General features: G+C 41.8%; 1 long non-coding RNA gene across 1 annotated transcript in view; it reads left to right on the top strand.

Moving 5' to 3' along the window:
- LOC123378288 overlaps positions 1-23,108 on the top strand; it is a 156,493-nt gene that overhangs the window by 723 nt on the left and 132,662 nt on the right. The gene's annotated exons all lie outside the window — the stretch shown is intronic.

Below are 23,108 nucleotides of genomic sequence, written 5' to 3'. Positions count from 1 at the left end.
ACTTAGTGTAAGTCCACAATGCTAATATGCCACACTCAGGCAGTTTAAACTTGCTAACCTATTGACATTTGCAAATTTGCCAAGATCAGCTGGAGTTTTTGACAGAGGCTTCCTCTCCCGTGTCTTTAGGAATTAAGTCTGTTCATTTGCTGCCATGGTTTAGTCCTCTGAGGTCTCAAAAAAAATATTTTTAACTTTTTAAAACTAAAAAAAGAAAGTATCAGAGGAGTAGCCGTGTTAGTCTGGATCTGTAAAAGTAGCAAAGAATCCCGTGGCACCTTATAGACTATCAGACGTTTTGCAGCATGAGCTTTCGTGGGTGAATACCCACTTCGTCGGATGCAAGTAGTGGAAATTTCCAGGGGCAGGTATATATATGCAAGCAAGAAGCAAGCTAGAGATAACAAGGTTAGTTCAATCAGAAACTGGTTCTGTAGTTGGCATGCAGCAGTTTCTCCTCCCTTGGTTTTCACACCTCTACTGCTAGAACAGGGCCTCATCCTCCCTGATTGAACTAACCTCGTTATCTCTAGCTTGCTTCTTGCTTGCTTATATATACCTGCCCCTGGAAATTTCCACTACTTGCATCCGACGAAGTGGGTATTCACCCACGAAAGCTCATGCTGCAAAACGTCTGTTAGTCTATAAGGTGCCACAGGATTCTTTGCTGCTTAAAAAAAGAGAGAAATTTAATTGAAACAAATATTGCTTTGGCTTTTGCAATATTTTAAAATGGATTTTTCACTGGTAACTGAATCTATAAGCCTCATTGCTGGGAAGGGAAGGGGAATGAATCTTTGTCCCCTTATTCTATGGCAAATATAATAATAGCTTCTGGGCCTGCCGCCCCACTTTGCTACACCAGTATTGCACTAGTGTTACTTAGCCGAGTTACACTAGTTTATACCACTGTAACAGTGTGGGGAATCAGACCTATTGTGGATGCTTTTCATGATGTGATAGTTATAGGTGAATCTGGCCCAAACAACGGCTGAAGCTCAATTCCAAGCTTTAAAATTACTTCCATGCAGTTTTTTTCCACAACAGTGTTACTAGACTTTTGTATAATCCTAGAGCAAATGACTATCCCAGTGTTAGACTCCACTGAGATCTGCTGAACACTGTAGACACCCAAACTCACTCGGCATCTAAACTTTCAGGGCAAAAGTTCCATTGGTGCCTAAGTTTCTATCTCTGAACATGGTCTGCTGCCCCAGGTTTCCAGGCATCTAGAGTCTAGACTATCTCTCACCTAAGGCCCAGAGTGATCCATGAACAGGGGAAGACGGGTTCGTCTGCCTAACATACATGCAGGCCCAATCTGGGAGGTGTGCTCAGAGGCCCTATCAGGTTCCCATTCAAAATTTGGCTGCTGGCGGAGCTGCTGCCCAGTGGTTAGAGCACTTGCTTGGGATATGGGAGACCAGGATTCAATTCCCCCCTCTCAGGAGTATGCTCCAACCACTGAGCTATGGGATATTTTGATGGTGGGGGGGTTCCTAGTCTCTGTTGAAGCTGTTCCACTGTGGATAAATACTTAATCATTGAGCCAGGAAGAGAGAGAATGTCCTGTGGTTAGGGCATCCATCCGGGAGGTGGGAGACCCAGGGTCCCGTCCCCTGTTCCAGTTACTTTGGATCAGCCCTTTAGGGCCTGTATACAAGGGGGCCTGCCACTTTTAGGCCTGAGAGGCCCTTTTCAATTAGCCCCATCCCACTACACCCGAGCAAGGTGTGAGACTTAAATGGAGGAAAATCCTGCAGATGGGCTAATGCCCTGAGACAGCAGCGGTTCCAGGCACCAACACTCCAAGCACGTGCCTGGGGCGGCAAGCCGCAGGGGGCACCCTGCTGGTCCCTGCGAGGCAATTCGGCAGTGGGTACGCCGAATCCGTGGGACCAGCAGACCTCCCGCAGGCCAGCCGCTGAAGGCAGCCTGCCTGCCGTGCTTGGGGCAGCAAAAAAGCTAGAGCCGTCCCTGGCCTGAGAGGAAGAGCGGAGTTAGATTTCTAACAGGGCATTGAGGATTAAATAGTAATTTATTTCTAACTAACAGATACAAAAATGGATTATGTGGAATTTGTTTCCTGGATCTTCCATTAGACCTAATCCTCTGGGATGGTAAAGAATGTACCAGTGAAAGGAGCTGTTTGTTACTTTAAGGCCTCTGAGTTTTCTATACAATTTTCTTTGCAACGTTATCAAGAAAAATGGGGGCCCATTAAAAAAAAACTTTTCTGCAATTCTTTAAGAATTGCAGGGAAAGGTGTGAGACTCTTCATGATGAACAAGATACAAAGTACACTGCATGGTGGTTATAGACTCAGAAAGTGAGTCCACTAGGCCACAAAACCAAAGAGGGCAAAAAAGAAGATGCTCTGATGTTGGAGGCCTGGTAGGAGAGCAGGCCTAACTCAGACAATTAGAGCCCAGGAACTGATGGTGAGACAGTCCATTGCTGCTTGGTGCCTGCCTGTAAGAAACGGGGCAGGATGTTGAGCTGAGCTAGGCTGAAGATTCTTTTGGGTTGGGCTTTTGTTGGATTTTACCTAGAGGACTTTGATATCTTAGAAGGGATGGAACTCTCTGAAATGGTTTGGCTGAAGGGCCAAGTTGCCTCTACCGTTGGAGTAGGCTGAAGACTGTAGCGGGGAAACTGAGGCAGAATTGCAATGCCAGGTAGTGCCTTGAGTGGGAACTGAGATGGTGAGTCTTGTAACACAGCCCAAACTGGGAAAAACTTGTGCAAATTACTGTGACTTTTACTTGTATTGTGGTAATGCCTAGAGCTCCAATCAGGAATCAGAGTCCCATTTTGCTAGGGACACAGTCCCTGTCCCTAAGAGATTATTTTCTAAATATAAGATGAAAAACAGGTGGATACAATAGAGGTGCAGAAAACACAAGGTTTTCAAAGGTGAAATGATTATGAACAGCATGAAAAACAGAGGTCACATCACACCAGCTGTCTAACAATAATCAGATTTTTTAGGCATCATAGCAGAGAAGTTCTTTAAGAAGAATTAGAAGGTGGACAATGCAGTGGCTCTGTGGATGTGTACAGGGAGCTCCTTTCATGCAATGAGGGGTGGGGATGGGAGGAAGTGCAAATGTGATTGTTGGGGAAAACTTGGCAATGAAGGCTGGTGTCATCAGTGTGGAGGTGGGAGTCGACTTCATCAGTATAAGAGATGATGGATGGACTGGAGATAGCTGTAAAAGGCCTTGAAAGTGAGGACAAGTAGTTTGTGGTGGTGGAGCAGGGGATGTAAGTTTACTCATGTGAGTTTGCCTTGTGGGGGAAATAGCAGCTTTGTCTTTGTGTGAGGCAGTAGGTTCACTTTTTGTATTTGAGTCTGTGACAGCCAACACCTTGGAGATGGAACCAGGGACTTCCAGAGCTAAAAGCATGACTCTCTACATCTTCAGCTAAGAGCTAGGGACTGTGGCTGTACCAGGCTCATGTCCTCTGGATTGGCTAGAGTGGGAAATTTCATAACACATAGTGACCACCAGGGGCGGCTCTAGCCATTTCGGCGCCCCAAGCATGGCAGCATGCCGCAGGGGGCGCTCTGCCGGTCGCCGGTCCCGCAGCTCCGGTGGACCTCCTGCAGACATGCCTGCGTACCTGCGGATGCTCCACCAAAGCCGCGGGAGCAGCGGACCCTCCGCAGGCACGCCTGTGGGAGGTCCACCGGAGCCGCCTGCCGCCCTCCCGGCGACCGGCAGAGCGCCCCCCGCGGCATGCCGCCCCAAGCACGCGCTTGGCGTTCTGGGGCCTGGAGCTGCCGCTGGTGACCACTGGGTTTCAAAAACATTCTGGGTATAGTCAGATGTAGCCAAATTTTCAAAAATGGCCTCAATTTTTCACCCAATTTAAACTGCTGCTTGTCCTCCTGGCAAAGATACCCTTTGCTACCTGATTATAGCAAAAACCCAGGACCTGATTCTCCCCCATGCCCTCCAGTATCTCTGACCAGAGCACTGACGGACAACATATCCAGACTGAAGGTTCAGCTTGCTGAGTTTCCCCACCCCTTTATCAGTTAGGCCCTCTCTCCTCTGCCACACTGGCAGCTCATCTCTAGTGCTGCGCTCAGCCTCTCCTCGTACTGTCTCCTCACCTGGAACTGGGAGCTCAGTTCTGTTGCTCTTCTTGGCTCCTTCTCTTCCCACATACTTCTGGGGCACAGTTCCCTTTGCTGAACCCCTCTGAGCATTCTTTTTCTGTTGTCACTCAGCCCTCCCTGCTAGTCATCCCTGTTGTACCAGGCACATTCAGATAGCACTTCTGCTTATCTAGGGCTTTTAGGCAGTAGGATTTTTCCCATCCTGTAAAAGCAGCAAAGAGTCCTGTGGCACCTTATAGACTAACAGACGTTTTGGAGCATGAGCTTTCGTGGGTGAATACCTACTTCGTCGGATGCATATTCACCCACGAAAGCTCATGCTCCAGTACGTCTGTTAGTCTATAAGGTGCCACAAGACTCTTTGCTGCTTTTACAGATCCAGACTAACACGGCTACCCCTCTGATACTTTCCCATCCTGGTTAGTTAAGATATGACCTGGGAAGAGAAGGCAACTGGCAAGTAAAAGGCGTAGGAACACACCAAATCAGGTGGTGCAGTTGTTGGTTTGGTAGCGTTCCCATCATTAACTCTTCCTTCCATTATGAATACACTTAATTTTGAAGGTCAGTATAAGAAATTCCACTGGCATTCAATTAAATCCCAACTCCTTTAAAAAACAAAACACATTTGGCACCAAATAGATAAGCATGGGACTGGGACTCAGCAGACCTGGGCTCTAATCCTGGCTCTGCCCTGGCCTCTGAGGTGCCCTTGGACAATTCATTTCCTCTCTGACTTGATTCCCCCTTCTTCAAATAGGGATAATGATACTTGTTTCTTTTAAAAAAAACTCTGAGATCTATTGATGAGAAGTGCTGTAAGAGCTAGGTATTCTATTGTGATGTTTGCCACCTACATCCACATTTAGCCACCTTTTTAAAAACGCCTAAAATAAACATCCACTTTCAAGCACCAAGTTTGAAAGCTTTGCTACAAATATAACTGGCAACACATACATCACAAGAGCAGGTAAAAATGAGCTTGTCTGTAATGATTGTCCTACATCTAAGAGATCCAGTACTTGTGGATCTGGATCTGTTACATATCTGAAGTTTTCCATGTGGAGGCCATGAAGCAGTAATGCATTCCAAGGTAGCCTGCAGACTTCTAATTGGCTTTCAGAAAAAAAAAAGTGGGGGGAGCAGAGGGGACGAGGCAACTGGTGCAGGTAAGAATGGGCCTTTAAAATATTTAGGGTCAGGTGTTCAGCTGATGAAAATCCATTGTAGTGTCATTGAAGTCAATAGAGGGATGACCCAAATTGAATTCCATTCTTTTCACTCAACCACTTCCCAAGTTAAATCGCAAACCCCATAATACTACTTTGGTTTGGAGGGAATTCAGAGTTGGAAGGATTTTCCTAACTGGTCTCATAAATGAGTGACAGATTTTTCTCATTCAGTAATGCCTTGTGAAAATATTGCCCACACTGAAAGAGACAGGCATATTATTTCACTGTCTGTCGTTCCATATTCCACTGAATATGCAAAATGAAAAACAGGTGATTGCAGAATTTCTTTTTCTTTTGGGGGGGGGGCGAAGAAACTTTTGATCTGCAGTTTGCACAGAAGCAACTCCAGTTAAAAGTAAAAGGGCCTTGTCAGATTTATTATAGCGCTGAAAGTATAGATATTATGCTTAGCATTACTCAGTGACCTCTCTAGGTTCACCATCTTGATACAAGATTTATTGTCTTCAGTGTTTTAAATGCTAAAGGATATGTCCTGTTAATAGTTCTGGTCAACAGTGAAGCAGTGACTTCCTGTTTGCTAGTTCCACAGGTAAAGAAGACGCAAAACACAAGTGCCAACACCATGTAATCTTTTTTTGGTCCTGAGTCCCTAATTTCTCAGCCATCCGATGTTTTCTGTCAAAATGCAGCCTGAAAGTCTAGACCAAGAGATATCTATGATAGAAAGTGTACATCAGTATTTCAAGCCCTCTAAATTTATTCTAGCCATTTGACAGTTGCTTGGAGATACAATCTCAATTTTTTTTTTTTTGCAGTAGTCCCTTCAAGTGGATATTTATGGCAGATACAACTGTAATTATTTACCTGTAACAAAGTCCAGGTCTGCCTGCTCCAGGTGATTCAGACAACAGGAGGACACAGAAAAAAATATTAATCTTCTTCTTGTCCAGATTTTGACCTTTTGCACCCTAATTCTTTGCTCTTTATGGAAATGGTACTGTAAGTCTTTAGCTTTTTGTTTCCTTTTGAAATTACACTTTTATTGAGACATCCATATACGAATTATCTTAAGTCCTGACTGTGCAACCTTTACTGACATTGGTAAGTCCTTACTCTCACACTTAATGACACTAGAGTTGAAATGGGACTACTCGCATGAGTAAACATTGGGCAACCTGGACCCTAGAGCTTTATTGGAACACTTCCCGTTTTACATAAATAACACTTTCCTGAGCCACAGTCAGGTAGATGGAAATAGCAAGAAGACAAAAGGAACAATAGAGAAAAAAGAATAGAAAGGGTGGGGGAAATGAAAAATAGAAAAGAAAGGGGTTTTGTACAATCCTCATTCTGGCCTCAATTTAGCAAGGCCTACCTTTATGTGCTTCAAGTCAGGAGCATATTTAAGAAATCTGTTAAATCAGAGCCATGACCACAAACACCTAGTTATACTCTATTGCTGTATAGAAACTTGTATAAGTCTTTGTCCACCCTAGTATACCAAGTATCAGAGGGGTAGTTGTGTTAGTCTGGATCTGTAAAAGCAGCAAAGAGTCCTGTGGCACCTTATAGACTAACAGATGTATTGGAGCATGAGCTTTCGTGGGTGAATACCCACTTCGTCGGATGCACGTCTAGTATACCACACAGTTAACTGATTAATAATAGCAACACATTTACACTTGCTTTTAGTCCATCAGTAGAAACTTCGCATTTCCAGTTTGGCCGTGCTCCCATCATGTGCATATTTCTTGGTACAAAGTTAAGAGTTCAGCAGGGCTTGATGCTACCTTGATATGCATCCATTTGGCTTGGCACATCAATAGCTGCACCTCACTCCTCTGAATTCGCCTCATAGTTATTGGATTTACCAAGCAGGATTCATAAAGAGTGATTTCAGAATATGATGACTAGAAAATGGTTCTTTTACTTGCAAAGAAGTTTTTTTTAATGCCTGTCAGCTGAAAACAGGATAAGTACTTCTGTTTGCTTGTGGGATGGTTTTTAAAACTGAAATTGTATCCTCAGTGATCGTATCAATAATGTAAGTTTTAATGTATGATCTGTAACTTATCGATCTCATTGCATAGCTATTCTAAACATTTGCATTTTTATATTTTTGTATACATGCTTAGAGATGTTGAGTGAGATTCAATCAATCAAAAGTAAATATCATTGGAACAGGCATATTATCGCTGGCACTGCATCTACCAATAATGCAAGTCAAGTTGAGCACTCTGGGTTACACTTGTAACATCAGAAAATATTCATGTGAATAATAAATGCATTGCAAATCACAGTCTGAAGTCACTCTTCAGCTTCTAGCTCTGTTTACCCTCATCCCTGTTTTTATTTATTTTAGGTATCTTGCTTTGGTTGGGTTTTCAAATTTCTTCTACCTTTGCAAACCTCTGTGCATGCTAATTAGTTTGAAAGGGAAGAAAAATAAGCCAAATTCATCTCTTGTGTAAGCCAATGTGGTTACACCAGAGATTAATGTGGCCCAACATATCTCCGTTCCACTTTTCGGGAAAAAAACACAGCTACCTTCCTGCAGCATAGCTTTCTGAGCTCGTAGAACTATCCTATTGATGAATTCACTGTTCAGTAAATACCATTTAAGATCACTAAGGTTTGATTTATTGGTTCTTTTGTTTCCAGAGAGGACTTTGTTTATTCTGTACACAAGCCTCAATTTTTGAAAGCTTTAGAAATGTCCTATGCCTTAGCAAAAGGGCTAAGCCCAAACAATATATCCTTGATGATCCTAGAGGATCAGGAATTTGAGAATGTCCAGATATCTTGATATGAATTCCAGACATTGCCTCAGAATCAAGTCATCAGAACAAGCTGTGTTACAGAAGGTAAGGACGTATATCTTACTTACCTGCAAGCATGTTTCCCTAATTTCCACCATCATTCTGAAAGGCTCATCCTGTGTCCCTCCTCTATCCCTATGTACAGTGTGTCTTAATGGGAGTCTCAGAATAGACATGCTCAGTTTGATTTCAGTGCCCAGGATACCGCTAACACAACAGCTCTCTGAAGGGTTTCTGGATGCATTGATACAGCTTTTCAGACTTTCCCCGCAGCTATATATATATATATCTGCCTAAACCCCTCAAGCATGCAGAAACAGAATATAGTACAGTCAGTGTTTCCAGATTTGTAAAGTTCTTGCATTAATGGCTGCACCGTGATACAGTATTTCATTTCTGCTTTTGGTATGCAGCCCTGACTCCTGAAAGCTATGGTAAAATGTTCATCTTTACTGAACTGCCTTCAGCAACTTGTCCACTGCTTTAAACAATTTGACACACAGACTCTTTACGTGTCAATTTTTGTTACTTTGCTTGTTTGACATGATTCACTTGTCAGCCTGTGTACTTGGCACGGCAGACTTTCCTTGCCTCTTCCCATGTGGACACTGCATATCTTTATCTTGGCAGTTCCGGCACTGTCTTTAAGAGCAACTTGCTGTATTTTGGTGTCTTTACTACTGCAACCTTTGGTAACAGACTTTAAGTTATGAGCCTAAAGAGCTATTTTGCCACATGCCCTGTCATGTGCATGCAAGATATTATGGCTCAGTTGGAAGAATTACCAAAATACATGCTGATATTTTTCAGGTGTGATAAGTTGGGCCTGTGTTGTTAAAGGTGGGGTCCAAAACAAACCTCTGGATCAAAGCATTCCCAAACTTTGTGGAGGTTCCTGATTCCGATCCAAACTATGTCCATCTTCAGTACGTAGAATTGTGCCTGATAACACTTCAAGTGGATTATTTGGTCCCTTGTGCTCTCTTGAGGCTCAGTCCTGCTGTCACTGAGGTCAGTCTTGCCAGGTATCTGACTGGAGCAGGATCTGGCCTACGTGGCAAAGGCAGATCTAATGAAGAATAGAGCTGTGTGACTTGTGCTCACTGAAACTTGACAGGATCAGGTTCAATTACAAACTCCAATAGCATTTGTTGACAGGTTGTTGAAGTTCAAAATCTACTTGAACATGAGCCAGGTTTCGAGTGGCATGCCAGGGTGAAACCCAGGGGAAACGTGGTGAATGCAGCCGAGTTGCTATCTGAGCTTTGATTTGTCCAAAAGCAAAATTAGTGAGTGAAGGTGGGAATCCACTCAGATCAAAGCCAGGGGAAAAGAGTTCACAGAAAATCCTGCAAAGCAAAAATTCAGACTATTTTTGCACAACTCTGATTTCTATAGAAATGCATAGATTCGTAGAGTGGAAGGCCAGAAGGGACCATTAGATCATCCAGTTTGACCTGTTAAATTTCATCCACTTACCCTCTGTTGTGAGCCCAGTAACTTGTGTCTGACTAAAGCCTACTGTCCAGAAAAGAAACCAATCTTGGCATGAAGACATGAAGAGCAGGAGAACCCACCACTTCCTTCTATAATTTAGTTCCAGTGGTTAATCATCCTCACGGTTAAAATTTTGTCTAATTTAAATTTGTCTGTTTTCAACTTCCAGCTACTGGTTCTTGTCATGCCTTTCTCCACTAACAAGCCCTTTAGTACCTGATATTTTCTCCCAATGAAGACATGTGTACATCGTAATCAAGGCACCTCTCAGTCTTTTGGATAGATTAAACAGCTTGAGCTCTTTATGTGTCTCACAATACAGAATTTTCTCCAGCCCTCCAATCTCCTTTGGGGCTCTTTTCTGAACCCTCTCCAATTTTAAACTGTGGACATGAGAAATGTATGCAGTAGTCGAGTATCAGTATCATCAGTGCTGTGTACAAAGATAAAATCATCTCCATCTTCCTACTCACTACTCCTCTGTTTATATAGCCAAGGATCACGTTAGCCCTTTTTGCCACAGCATCACACTGGGAGTGTGTGTTGGGTTGTTTGTTCACTATGACCCCTAAATCCTTTTCAGAGTCATTGATTTCCAGGACACACAATCTCCCATTCTGTGGGTATGGCCTGCATTCCTTGTTCATATATCTATAACTTTGCATTTGGCTGTATTAGAAAGCATTTTGTCTGTCTGAATGGGCCCCAGTGATCCACCATGCTCTGTACAATTGACCTGTCCTCATCATTATGTACCACTTCACCAATCTTTGTGTCATCTGCAAATTTATCAGCAAAGTTATGGTTTTATATTTACTTCCACGTCACTGATGACAGTGTTGAATAGCAGCAGTTCTACTACTGATCCTTGCTGTATGCTACTAGAAACACCCATTTGATAATTCCCCTATTGACAGTTACTTTATGAGATCTGTCAGTTAGCCGGTTCTTAGTCCATTTAATGTGTGCGTGGACTACGTAGACCACTTGTCTGTTCTGGTACACAAGTATCCCATCTACAGTAGCAGCTAGCACCAACTCTAGCACAAAACCCAGTAGTGGGCATTATGAAATAAACTTTCCATAGGGGAAGATTCTTTCTGAGCATCTCACTTAGGGGTTGATTTATGCCCTGAAGCAGGAAAAAATATGGGAATCGATATCTTCATATCTAATGTCACTGTGGATGTTTCCATTATCCATATAAATATTTAATCCTTTTGTTTGCATCCTCTTCAGTTCTTGGCCTCAAAGTTTTGTTGGAGTGAGTTCCGCTGGTTAATTATGTACCATGTTAAGTTTTTCCTTGTATTTGTTTTAAACCTGTTGCCTTTTGAATGACTAAACTAAACTACAGTGTTTTGGGATTGAACTAATTGTTACCTGTCCTAGAATCACAAAAGTCTTCACTTCTTAAAATCAGACATGATTGAAGGAACCCACCTGATTCTATCCTGGTAAAATCATATAATAAAATACAACAACCACTCCAGAATTTCTGAAACCCAGGCAGACTGTTTGCAGATGTAGAAAATCAAATTGTAATTCAGGGTGATAGAACTGGGAGACGGGACTCAAGCACTGGGGCTATGATGGAAGGTGGCTTACTACAGTTAGTGCTAGTAGACATAGGTCAGTCTCTCTCTCTCTCTCTCTCTCTCTTTGGAAACCACTCTAGGGCCTCTCCCCAAACAACAGATGCTTAAAATTAAGCACATCCCTGAGTTCTTGGCTGGATCAAGGCCAAATGCCAGCACCTTGCAGGACTGAGCCTTAATGCAGAAAAGGCAGAAGTGCTCAGTGAATATTTCTTTTACTCTCGGAGGAGGACACAGAGGATGACGATACTCTTTCATTTCATTAAAAAGAACAGGAGTACTTGTGGCACTTTAGAGACTAACACATTTATTTGAACATAAGCTTTCATGGGCTACAGCCCACTTCATGGGACGCATAGACTGGAACATACAGTCATTAGTATCTCTGGAGGATGTTAAAGAGCAGCTACTAAAGTTAGACATTTTAAAATCCAGATAAGGTCCAGATAATTTGCATCCAACAGTTTTTAAAAAAAAACTAGTTGAGAAGCTTGCTAGACCCTTAATGTTGGGTGCACGTGGAACACTGGGGAAGTTCCAGAAGACCTGGAAAAAACTAATGTTGTGCCGATACCTTACAAAGGGTAACTAGGATGACTTGGGTAATTATAGGCCTGGCAGTCTGACACTGATCCCAGGCAAGATAATGAAACTGCTGATAAGGGACTTGATCAAGAATTAAAATAAAGTAATATAATTAATGCCAACCAACATGGGTTTCTGGAAAATAGATCCTGTCAAACTAACTTCACTTTTTTATTGAGGTTACAAATGTGGTTGACAAAGGGAATAGTGGTGATGTAATAGTCTTAGTCAAATGATTTACTGAGGTCTTGGGACTGCATGACATTTTGGTTTAAAAACTAGAATATAGAACTAACATGGCACATATTAAATTGATTAAAATCTGGCTAACTTGATGGTCTCAATGTAATTGTAAATGGAATTATCGGGTAGGTGTTTTTCTAGTGGGGTTCTGTAGGGATCTGTTCTTGGCCCTACACTATTTAACACTTTTATCAATGACCAGGAAGAAAACAAACTTTATCAGTGACTCAAAAATTAGAAGAGTGGTAAATAATAAAGAGGCCAGGCTACTGATACAGAATGATTTGAATTGCTTGCACCCAGCTTACCAAGCAAACTATGTTTTAATATGGCTAAATGTATACACCTTGGAAGAAAGAATGTAGACCATAATTACAAGATGGGGGCAGGGCTCTATCCTTCAAAGCCGTGACTCAATGAGATTTTGAGAGTCATGATTGATGATCAGCTGAACAAGAGCTTCCAATGTAATGCTGTGGTCGAAAGGGCTAACACAATCCTTGAATGCATGAACGGGGTGGGGGTCACAAGTACCAGAGGAGGTTTATTTTACCTCTCTATTTGGCACTGATATAACTGCTGCTGGAATACTGTGTCCAATTCTGCTGTCTACAGTTCAAAAAGGATGTTGATAAAGTGGTGAAGGTTCAGAGAAGAGCCACAAGGATGATAGACTCAAGGAGCTCAGTCTATTTAGCTTAGCAAAGAAAGTTAAAAGATGACTTGATTAGACTATTTATATTTGTTCCCCAGGTAGGTACTTATAATGAACTCTTCAATCTAGCAGAGAAAGGTGCAACACAATTGAAGCTAGAAACAATTCAGACTAGAAATAAGGCATATATAAAAAAAGTCTTCAAAATAATTCCAAGAGCATATCTTTTTAGAAAAAAATCAAATCTGCAAGTGATTGAGAATCTGCCACCAACCTACTTACCAAGGGCCATGGTGGATTCTCAATCACTGCCAACTTGCAAAAAGATCTCCTCTAGGAATTATTTTGAGGAAGTGTTATGGCCTGTTACACAGGAGATCAAGCCAGATGATCACAATAGACTCCAAGGTTTGAAAGCACTATGAACTGAAAGCAGAATTTTGCTCTCTGAGTTTAAATGATGGTTTGAACTGATTCATTCTGTCTTTTTTTTTCTATTAGTAGAGAACTGCCTTTGAAACTAAGTGAAGGGGACTCCTATTTTCCTAGTGTAGCTTGGCATTGGACATCTGCTGACAATGTTCTGAAAGTTATTTTTTCCATGGATAACTCTTAGGGCTGAAAGACAAGGTCAGTATGACTGTCCTTGTTGGAGTTACCAACAAACTGGGAAAACCAAGTACTGTATTAACACTTTTGTCATGTGTCAATGGGAACAGAAGAATTGCTCTTTAGTATCAATGAGAGAATGTGATCACATATGATTATACTCTGAAAAGTGACTGTAAAAATGACATTGTGAGGTTGCCCATTTTTCTGACTCCAGATGAAATTTGCTGATTTTAATGGTAAAAATGTACTTTATTTTTTTCTGTCCACCATCCCTGCAAACTGATCCTGAGCCTTAGTCAAGCTGTGTTTTTTGGGGGCTTGCATCTCATCACCTGTAATAAAGAAACTGAAACAGAACTCTGATGGAATAAAATCAAGCTTGCTCTCCACTGGCTGTGTTCGTCTGTACAGTGCTAAGTACAGTAGTAAAACCTTATTTTTATCAGGAAATCCAGCAGATATAGTAGGACTTAAATGAATCCACGTAGCAAACAGATCTGTTGAGCAAGGGGGAGTGTTTTCTACTAACAGCAATCATACTTTAATAGAAGACCAAAGAGCAATATTGGAGCTGGACTTTTTGCTTAAATGTCCTGTAAGAATCTAGTCAGCAACTCTATTCCCTGACTGATGCACAAGCAAACATATCAAAACAAACCTAAAAGTGATGGACATCATCCTGCCTTCTCCTGTGTGAATGTGCATCACCATGTATCTTAAGCAAACAACTCATAACAATCAATCAATGAAGGCTTGAACCAAAGTTTAAGTTGGTGGAGATATTTCCATTGACCTCACTGACTTTGGATCAGACCCTGAATAGGAGAAATTTGAGAGTCATCCCAAGGCATCTGCACCAATTCCTCAAAACTATGCTAAAGTGAGACTTAAGTGGTGAATACATATGCCTGGACTTCAACAGGGATGAATTTCATCCCAAATGCACAAGCCAAGCCCATTTGCACAGTTCTTATGCACCGGCACGGTAGCTGATATTACAAATAAAATGATGTGCTTCCAATCATTGGAGGGGAGGCTTGAGTACCCAATATTCAGCCCATTGATCACAGGAATAACTACACATATGCAAACAACACAGTAAGAATAAATAACGTGAATATGAAATTGATTAGATTGTCACGGTTGTTAGCAAGAGTGTCTAAAACAAAGGCCACGATTTGAACTGAAATTAGCCCAAAGCCCACAAATCAGATGGTTAGCAGAATAAATGGATGTGATTAAGAACTTCATGTTCAAGATGAATAAGAATCACAAAATAAATGACTGATGAAATAAATCATTGTTTGAAAAGAGTTATATAGCTCATGTTCTAGAGACACTTGTCAAGTAGCTTCAGGGCTTGTACACATTTCCATTTATGTCGATATAATTTATGTCGCTCAGGGGTGTGAATAACCCCCTGAGCGACGTAAGTTACACCGACCTAAGTGCCAGTGTGGACAACGCTACGTCGGCAGGAGAGCTTCTCTTGCCAACATAGCTACCGCCTCTCGCAGAGGTGGTTTTAATTATGCTGATGGTAGAACTCTCTCCTGTCAGCATAGAGCATCTTCACCAGACGCGCCACAGCAGCGCGGCTGCAATTCAGCTGCACCACTGTAGCACTTTTAGTGTGGACTAGACTTCAGTTGCTGGATAACTTCATGCCAGAAAGTAAAATCAACTAGCCCAGCTCAGTTGTCCAGTGTGACTGAAATGCAATGACTTCCTGTTATATGTATTACTACAGCACCTGGAGATGCCAGCCAGGTTGGGGTCCCGCTTGCACTAGGTGCTGACAGGTCTATATTATAGTTTTTATAATCTTAGGACCTAGTCCTGCAAAAATTTTGAGCGCCTGCCTAATTTTACTCATATGAGTAGTCTTACATGCTTCAGTGGGGCTACCGGCATGTGTGAAGTTATCCATGTGCTTAAGTATCTGCAGGATTGAGGCTTTAATTTTAAGAGGAGATGAAACAAATTAATCGTAAATGATGCAAAGACAAGGTAAGTCATGAGCCTGATTTGGTTCTCACTGCTGTCTTTGGGAGTCTTCTCATTCAGTGACATGGAAGTTGGATCAGGCCCTATGGCCGCACTTAAGTAAGGTGCTTAATCATATGCCTAGCTTAAGCATAGTTATAGACCCCTTTACTTCCAGCACTGCTCAGATGTTTAAATCAGCCATGTGCTTAAGAACTTGTCTGTGATGGGGCCTATATAAGCATGTTTTAGGATAGACTGGTTGTATCCAATTTGTAGGTAAACACAATGCAGAGATGAAAAGGAAATTAGACCCTTCACTATAGGTTATTCAGTTTGAAGCAAAGTGGTGTTAGCAGACCAGGTAAAGATATTCTCCAAAATACAGCATATGATTTTTATCTTGACTGTGTCCCTTATAATCAGTCCTTGATTAAAGACTCCTGTCACGAAAGATAGATTGCTGCTGTATTTAAACATACAGTAGTTCTCGTGTTCCTGGTTAACTGTAGGTTCCCCCCCCCCGCCCCGCCCCGCCTCCACCCCATCCTCCAGGAGACCTCCTTATCTGATGGTCAGTTAGAAGGACAGCATCTGTCTTTCAATTTTTTCCCAAACAACAAAGTTTAAAACAACCACCAGTCCCACTCTGGTCACTGAAGGAACTTTGGTGGTAATTTATCCCAATTTGTAGCCAGATCTTTGAAAGAACTGCAAACCTTGTTAGCTCTTGTGTTTATAATAAACACAAAGCAAGACAGTCATCAAACAGGAAATGTTAGGGACTCACTTACTTTGCTCATGTAGTATACACAGAAGTTCAGAGATAGTACAAACTAGCTACTGTGGATTTGTCTGATGAACAGGGAACCTTACAGACATTGCCAGCATCTGACTAGGGTCACCACCAAAGGAACTCAGCACCTCACCGGATAAGTTACTATGTCCACTTGATTATGATCACACAGGCACAAATTGGACCCAGTCCAGGACCTCAATCACAAGGCCACATTTTTTTGAAGTTTGGGTCCAATTTTTTCCTAAGTTTCAAAGTATTCAGATCTGAAGGTTTGATTTGGATGCATCTGTACTTGAGATGTTGATCATGCATTTATTTAACCGGCTAATTTAAGATCAAGGGATGTTAATTGTAGATTATTTAAATGTCCTTAATCGAGAAGTTCATCACACTTTTTTTTTGGTGGGGGGGAAGGTGAGTGCTCTTTATATACTATATATATATATATATATATATATATATAGTAAGCTAGTTTGGGTTGTTGGGCAGTAAACCTAAATTCTGACAGTGTGGTCATAAAAGCTGGCGGTTATCTTGGCACCAGATATCACATCTTCATTGATGTCTGATCTACTGACATAAAAGGGGGAGCAAATGACTGACTTGATTATTTTGCTCATAAAAAAGCCAATGATCCCTGTTAAATAATTGGAAAAACGTGGGATGCTTTTAAACTCTTGAAATACTCACATCAGTCTGCTAGCGTCCAACATTCTGAAACTCACAGGTAACCCTAATTACAGCACACATGCAATTCCAGATGGGAAACATACGCGGCTGGGTGGTAGAAGATCCTTAAAATGTTAGTGTACCACTTAGAGTCGGATCACAGGATTGTGCCTTTTTCTTTTCTTTTTTTGGCTGACTTTGCACATAATGGACCAGATCCTCACTTGGTATAAGCTGGCATAGCTACATTGAAACCAATGGAGCTATTATGATTTTCACCATTTGAGAACTTGGCCCAATTAAAGTTAGACTTTTGTCCTGTCGGATTGCAGATTCTGTGGTCTCCCATTGCTGAGGGATTTTGCCTATGTTACAAATAGATTCACAGTCTAGGGGTCCTTCTGAATCATTGATTGCTTTGTAGGCTTTGTAGAACTTTAGTGCCTTTTTAAAAATCTGTGTTGGCCTTTGTGAATGTAATCATTTCCTTTGGGTATGGCCCTGGTTTCATTTCACCATGCCTGGAAGAGTATTCAGAAACCTGATCCAATGGAAGACTTTCAGTTGACTTCATCAGGCATTGAATCCAGCCTCTGGTGCAAAATACAGAAATTCTTTACTTAATATGCTCTTTTGCAGCTATGCTGTTAATTTATTAATATTGGTATAGTGCAGCAAAGACTGCACTGATTTCTGTTGGTTCTGGATCCAGTTTTTAGGAAATTGATCTATAAAGTCCTGAAAAGTTTGACTTCCCCTCATGATGTGTCATGAAAATTTAGGTTGGATGAGGTACTTAGCACTAATAGAACCTAAGTTTAAATGTCTGGGAACTTCTATAATTGCATTCTTAGCAGAAGGCACTCAATTCTCTATTTCACTTCTGCCAGTTTTACTCACAGAGGCAGTCTCAGCTTTAGGGCATGTTGCAAAATCATCTGAAGTGTCCTGATACTATGGCATGGACAATGTTCTTAAAACCTAGGTAAGCTGATACTGGTTGATATCGTGACACCATTGAAGTCAATGGCAAAAGTCACATTGACTCCGTGGAGCCTCTAATTCACCCAGTGCATTTGTGAGGTGGGCCCTTCATTTATGTTTATTGTGTTTAGCCAAATGTTGATGTTTTTTAGGGCTTTGATTCTGTGATAAGCTCCAAGCGGGCAGAGCCCTTCACCAGTATAGAGCCCTATTGGACTCAGTGAGGGTCTACAAGGATCAGCCCATGTAGTGTTCATTGCAAGATTGGGGCCTAAATTTGTGTGTATGTACCAAAGGTATTAGGCCACATTTTTATAAATCAAACAGTAACAAAATGCGTCTATTAAATAATATCCATGATCTCTGAAAGCTTCAGATTTTTGTCTTATAAGTGGTATGGGATGATAGCAGATCCATGGGAACATAAGATTTGATTATCTTACTGGATGAGACCACTGCTCATCAAGTCCTATATCCTGCATTGGCATTGCCAATACCTGATGCTTCAACTAATGGTGAAACCACCTTCCTCGACCCACATTTGTACTGGAGAGATGTGTATTCTTTCCTTTCCCTTTTATTGATTGAGGAATCTATATCTCTCAGCATGAGATCCAGTTACCTTTTTTATGTACACATCATTATTTCTAGCATGAAGACTCCTTGCTCATCTGTCAAGGATCAGTGTAAAGAGAGCCAATAGGTCTGTCACTTGGAATAATGTCTTTGTTTTTAGAGGAGATGCTGGTTGCCTCACTGTTGACCTGTTGTCCACCAAGTATACTACAAAATGTGGTCTCTGGTTTACATGTATCCTCTTAGTTGGTGATGGCAACTCTCCAAGGGCCAGATTATGAATCCCTTACTTACACTGGCAAGTGGTTCCTCACAGGACTTCAGCAATGCTACTCCTGGGAGAAACTGGATTGGGAAGGAATTTTACTCCAGGTCCGTGGCCTTGTTTTTTTTTTCTATTTTTATGTTCTCTGTGGGTGTGGGTCACTTGCCAGGATTGTTTGCATATATCTCACTTAATCATTTTTCTACCATCCCAAGGCCCACAGGAACTGGTGTACCTCACTCCCTCCTATTCGCTGCCTGTGGCACAAGTCTAGTCTCCCTGTGGGCTGTGATACTTTTGGTCTAATTTCAGTTGTTGGGTTTAGTGTGCAGGTGCTGGGTGGGGTTGGGAGCCTCTGATATACAGGAGGTCAGACTGAGTCATTGTGGGCCTTGCAGGCCTCACACTCTGATGCTAAGGGTTCACTGTGTGAGTCAGGGGTTCACTCTTTGGCCCCCAAAGGGGAAGTGGTTTGGCCAAGAATGAATGAAGGAATTTAGCAAAATGGCAAGTTACTCCCATGCTACCTCCTGAATCAACCAGATCTATAGTCAATTTACTGAGCATAAATTACTGCCAATCTAAGCGAAAATAATTTGTACTCCTGAGTCACTTCAGACTGGATGGCAATAGGAAGCTGTCAGGATACATGAGGTTTTATATGGAGATGAATGAATGGTTCATTATTCAAAGTCAAATGATATTCATATTCATGGGTCATATAATTTGGGAAATATTTGGACCATCATTAGCAATGACCATATGGATCCCCTTTCCCTACACGGTACCATCAGAGGAAGTGCTGTTTTTCCATCTCTTTACACAGAGTAGTTTTCTGGGGCAGATGAGGCCAGGATATCTTATCCTTAATCCCAGTGGCTTTGGAACCCACCCTCGTTAGAGGTCTAGGAGGAGATTTGGTCCATGGGCAGCAATGAGGCAAGGAGAATGACAAAGGTGGCGAGATAATAGAAGTAGAGGTACAGGGACCCGGTGACAGGGGTGGAGTGTAGAAGAGAATGGAAGAGGGGAGAGGAGAAAAGGAAGAATAGCCTAGAGCTTGCAGAGAGAGGTGGGAGGAGCTTGGAGCAAAGAGCCACTCAGCAGGTAGAAAACAATGTCTCTGTATACCTGTCTGCTGACCTCACTGGATATGCCTCACCCATTGTCCTTGCTTCTGCTAGACGCCCCGGCTCCCTGGAGCCGGGAGTTGATCCACAAGGGATCGGGGGGGAGAGGAATGTGCTCCTGAGTAGAGTTCCCCACACTGGGCTAGAGGCAGGGTGGCTTCCTGATGCTATGCCAGGATGTTTGGGTTTTTTATGCAGCTCAGTATGTTATCTCCCTTTTTGTTTCAAGCTGAGCTCAAATTTCTTAACTGATTATTGAACATCTCTGGCTATGCAAACCAAGAGTCACTGCTACATCAAGTTTTTGTTGGGCCCAGAAATGTAAGGGCCATCTGGGTGCCTGTTCTGGTTCCCTTAGTCTCAGGGAAGAGCTGCACCATGCAGTGCTGTCCAAAGGACTATGCACTGAGTGAAGAGAGAGAGCAGAGCCCCCTTCTTACCTCTTCCCACCCTTTATCCCATGGATGGGTAAGGGCATTAAGCAGGAGCTGCATATGCCAGATCTGCCCCCAGCTGGTAACTCCCCTGTGCCAGGGAAATTCTGTGTGGCATGATGGTGCAAAAGTGCTGAAACCTACCAGAGAATCTGGTCCATAATTTCTCCATTAGATGCTAAGAAATATTCAGTTTCTATAAACTATAGCAGCACAATAACTGACAAATTTAGAATAAAATGTATTTTTAATCTCTCTCTACTCTTCCAATTCCCCAGTCAGGCATTATATTAGTTTACTAAGTCATCCATGCTCACCTACAGATCCTTCAGTTCATTACTCCCTGGCCAAAACATCTTCTGAAGTTTCCCCTGACAGATTTATATTGTGAGCATCAGACAGGAATGTGGTTCTCTGTTTTTCCTTTACCTATACTACATAAACATGTCCAGGACAGTGCTCTTAGGGCTTGTCTAACACAGCTAGTGCACAAGATCTTGAACTGAGGAATAAGGCTACCTAGTGAAATACTCCTGACATCTGAGGCTGTTTGTGACTGGTAAAACAATTCTGAATTCCTGAGACTTCCATAGAAGTCCACCCTTAATTTCTGGGCCAGTTTAATGGCTGTAAGTATTGCATTCAGAGACAGTTTACATTAAAAACAGAAGCATATCCTAATTATTATAGGGCCTACAATAACTTTACAACTCTATTGCAGTGCTCTGCTATCAGTCCAGCTAGGATTTTATTTGGAGTGTCTATGAAGCAATGGATAATTTTTTGCTACAAAGAAGTGGGAATTGTACATGTATTGCTTTGAATCAAGAGGTTGGCTTTGTAGTCTAGTCTCTCATACGATAAGGGCCTGGGTATAGAAAACCTACTATACTATTCACGATGCTAATGCTAGCTTTATGGAGCTCAGCCCTGTTCTTGGGTTGAAGGTCTGTGAGGGTTTTTTTTTAAAGGGCTTTGGATAAAGTGTCTGGGGCAATTAGATTTGGAAGTTTCCCAAATCTAACCCCCACCCTCCCACCCCCAACCCTACATTTTGCTTCAGTTGTGGGGAATTGGAATTCCAGGGCAGGGGGGTCTTAACCTGTTTGCAAGTCATCTGCTTTCACTATTTGGCATACTGTGGGGTTGAGGTTAGTGGGGAAAGGAGGGCTGATTAGCCCCAGTGGATTTATTACATTTGATACATTGGATGTCTGATTTTTGTGTCCCTTGTTCATATTCATTCACAGACTATGTCGAGATACACTGCTGGATTTGGGTTTTTTTTAAATCTATTTAGAATTGTTTTCTTTAAAACATTGGTACATATTATTTTGGGGACTTCTGGCTGGACTAACCCATGGGCTCAGTAATGGATGTCATAGAACCTGGGATGTTGATTCACAATCTGCCCTTCAATCCATTGTCATGGACTAAAGTGAGTCAAATACTCACAAGCTCTGTATTAGCAGCCACTATGTTCCTGCACTCCCCATGGCTCAGGTTCATAAGAAGAACACCTAAAGTAATCCCCGATTTCAGAACCAGATTGGGTTTGGAAGGAGCATATTTCATATTAAGATGAAGTGTCTTCATGCACATTGTTTAACATTAGACTATCTATGCTCAAAATTGCTTCTTTACAGCATGATTTATTCGAATTCCCATTAGTATTTTTACCAGCAGCCAAATTCCAGTTTTATTGGAATAGTTTACTTGTCAGGTGTGTTTGAAAAATGACTGATGTTTAGCATTCTTTCTGGACAAAACTCTCATTTAGTTATTTTGTGTAAAAAAAAGTCTAAACCAGAATGATGCTGGACTTAACCCTGCTGTTGTGTGTTTGTCTGTAAACGCACACGCCACCCTTTAAAGACTTAAAGACCTTAAAAACTAGCAAATGTGCCCTAACATTTTTGCAGTATTGCCCTTCTAGCTGGCCAAGTAGTAATTCAGGAAAGCAGGCAATAGACCACTGTGTATCCTGAGATTTTAAAATGGCTAGCTGAGTACATACAAATAAGATTTATATAATTTGATTGGGGGGAGTGAAATAAAAGCAACCAATATTTTTTTCTAAGCAACGGTTGTTTAAAATTGTTCCATACCCAAGGCAAAATCTCCTTCATTTTGAAATAATGTGTCGGATTCTAAGCTGGTTTAAATCAGCACAGCTCCATTCCCTGAAGGACAAAAAGATCATAATTATAAGGCCTCAGCGGATTTGGGGCCAAATTCTCAGCTGGTGTAAGTGACCTCATTAGAGTGATGCTGATTTATATCAACCAAAGATCTGACCTAATGCCTTCTAGTTGTGGGTTTATAAGCACAATCTCCACAACCTTTCTATTCTCCAGGCAATAGCTTACACCTATAACCTTCATAACTTCTCTTTGCCTCCTCCTCCTCTTTTCCTCTCATACATACAGATTTATCATAATTCTCTGAAATACAAGCTAAATTTGCCAAAGATGAGGAGATGACTCGTGTACTGCAACAGTAAACTAAAATTACAGCCCGGATGCTGTCCTTTGGAAAGAAGTGCTCTACCAGCTTATTCAATAGCACTTAGAGACAAACATGACAAATATCATCAGATTCAATGACATCCAAAATGGAGAACAAAGAGGGAGATGAAGACATCTCCAAACTACAAAAAGCAATACTGCGGTGCAGAGCTTGCAGAAGTGCCTGCAATGGGAAAGAGGCAGAGTGAGAATCCGAGAGCAATGGGAAGCATTCCACTTAAAGAATTAAAAATCCCCACACCTGATTGGCCTCAAACTGTGAGGGTTTGAAATCCACCTTCAGCTCTGAATTTTGTCTTCAGTCCACCCGTTCTTCTGTTAATTTTAAAAGTGTATTCTTACCTCAAGTTTCCTAAAACGTGGTAACTAACATGAAGAACAATGGTTGTGAAGACAAGGTGCTCTG

This window comes from Mauremys mutica, chromosome 10 (genome assembly GCF_020497125.1).
Source record: "Mauremys mutica isolate MM-2020 ecotype Southern chromosome 10, ASM2049712v1, whole genome shotgun sequence".
Lineage (NCBI taxonomy): Eukaryota > Metazoa > Chordata > Testudines > Geoemydidae > Mauremys > Mauremys mutica.
This window is presented reverse-complemented; position numbering and strand designations above follow the sequence as displayed.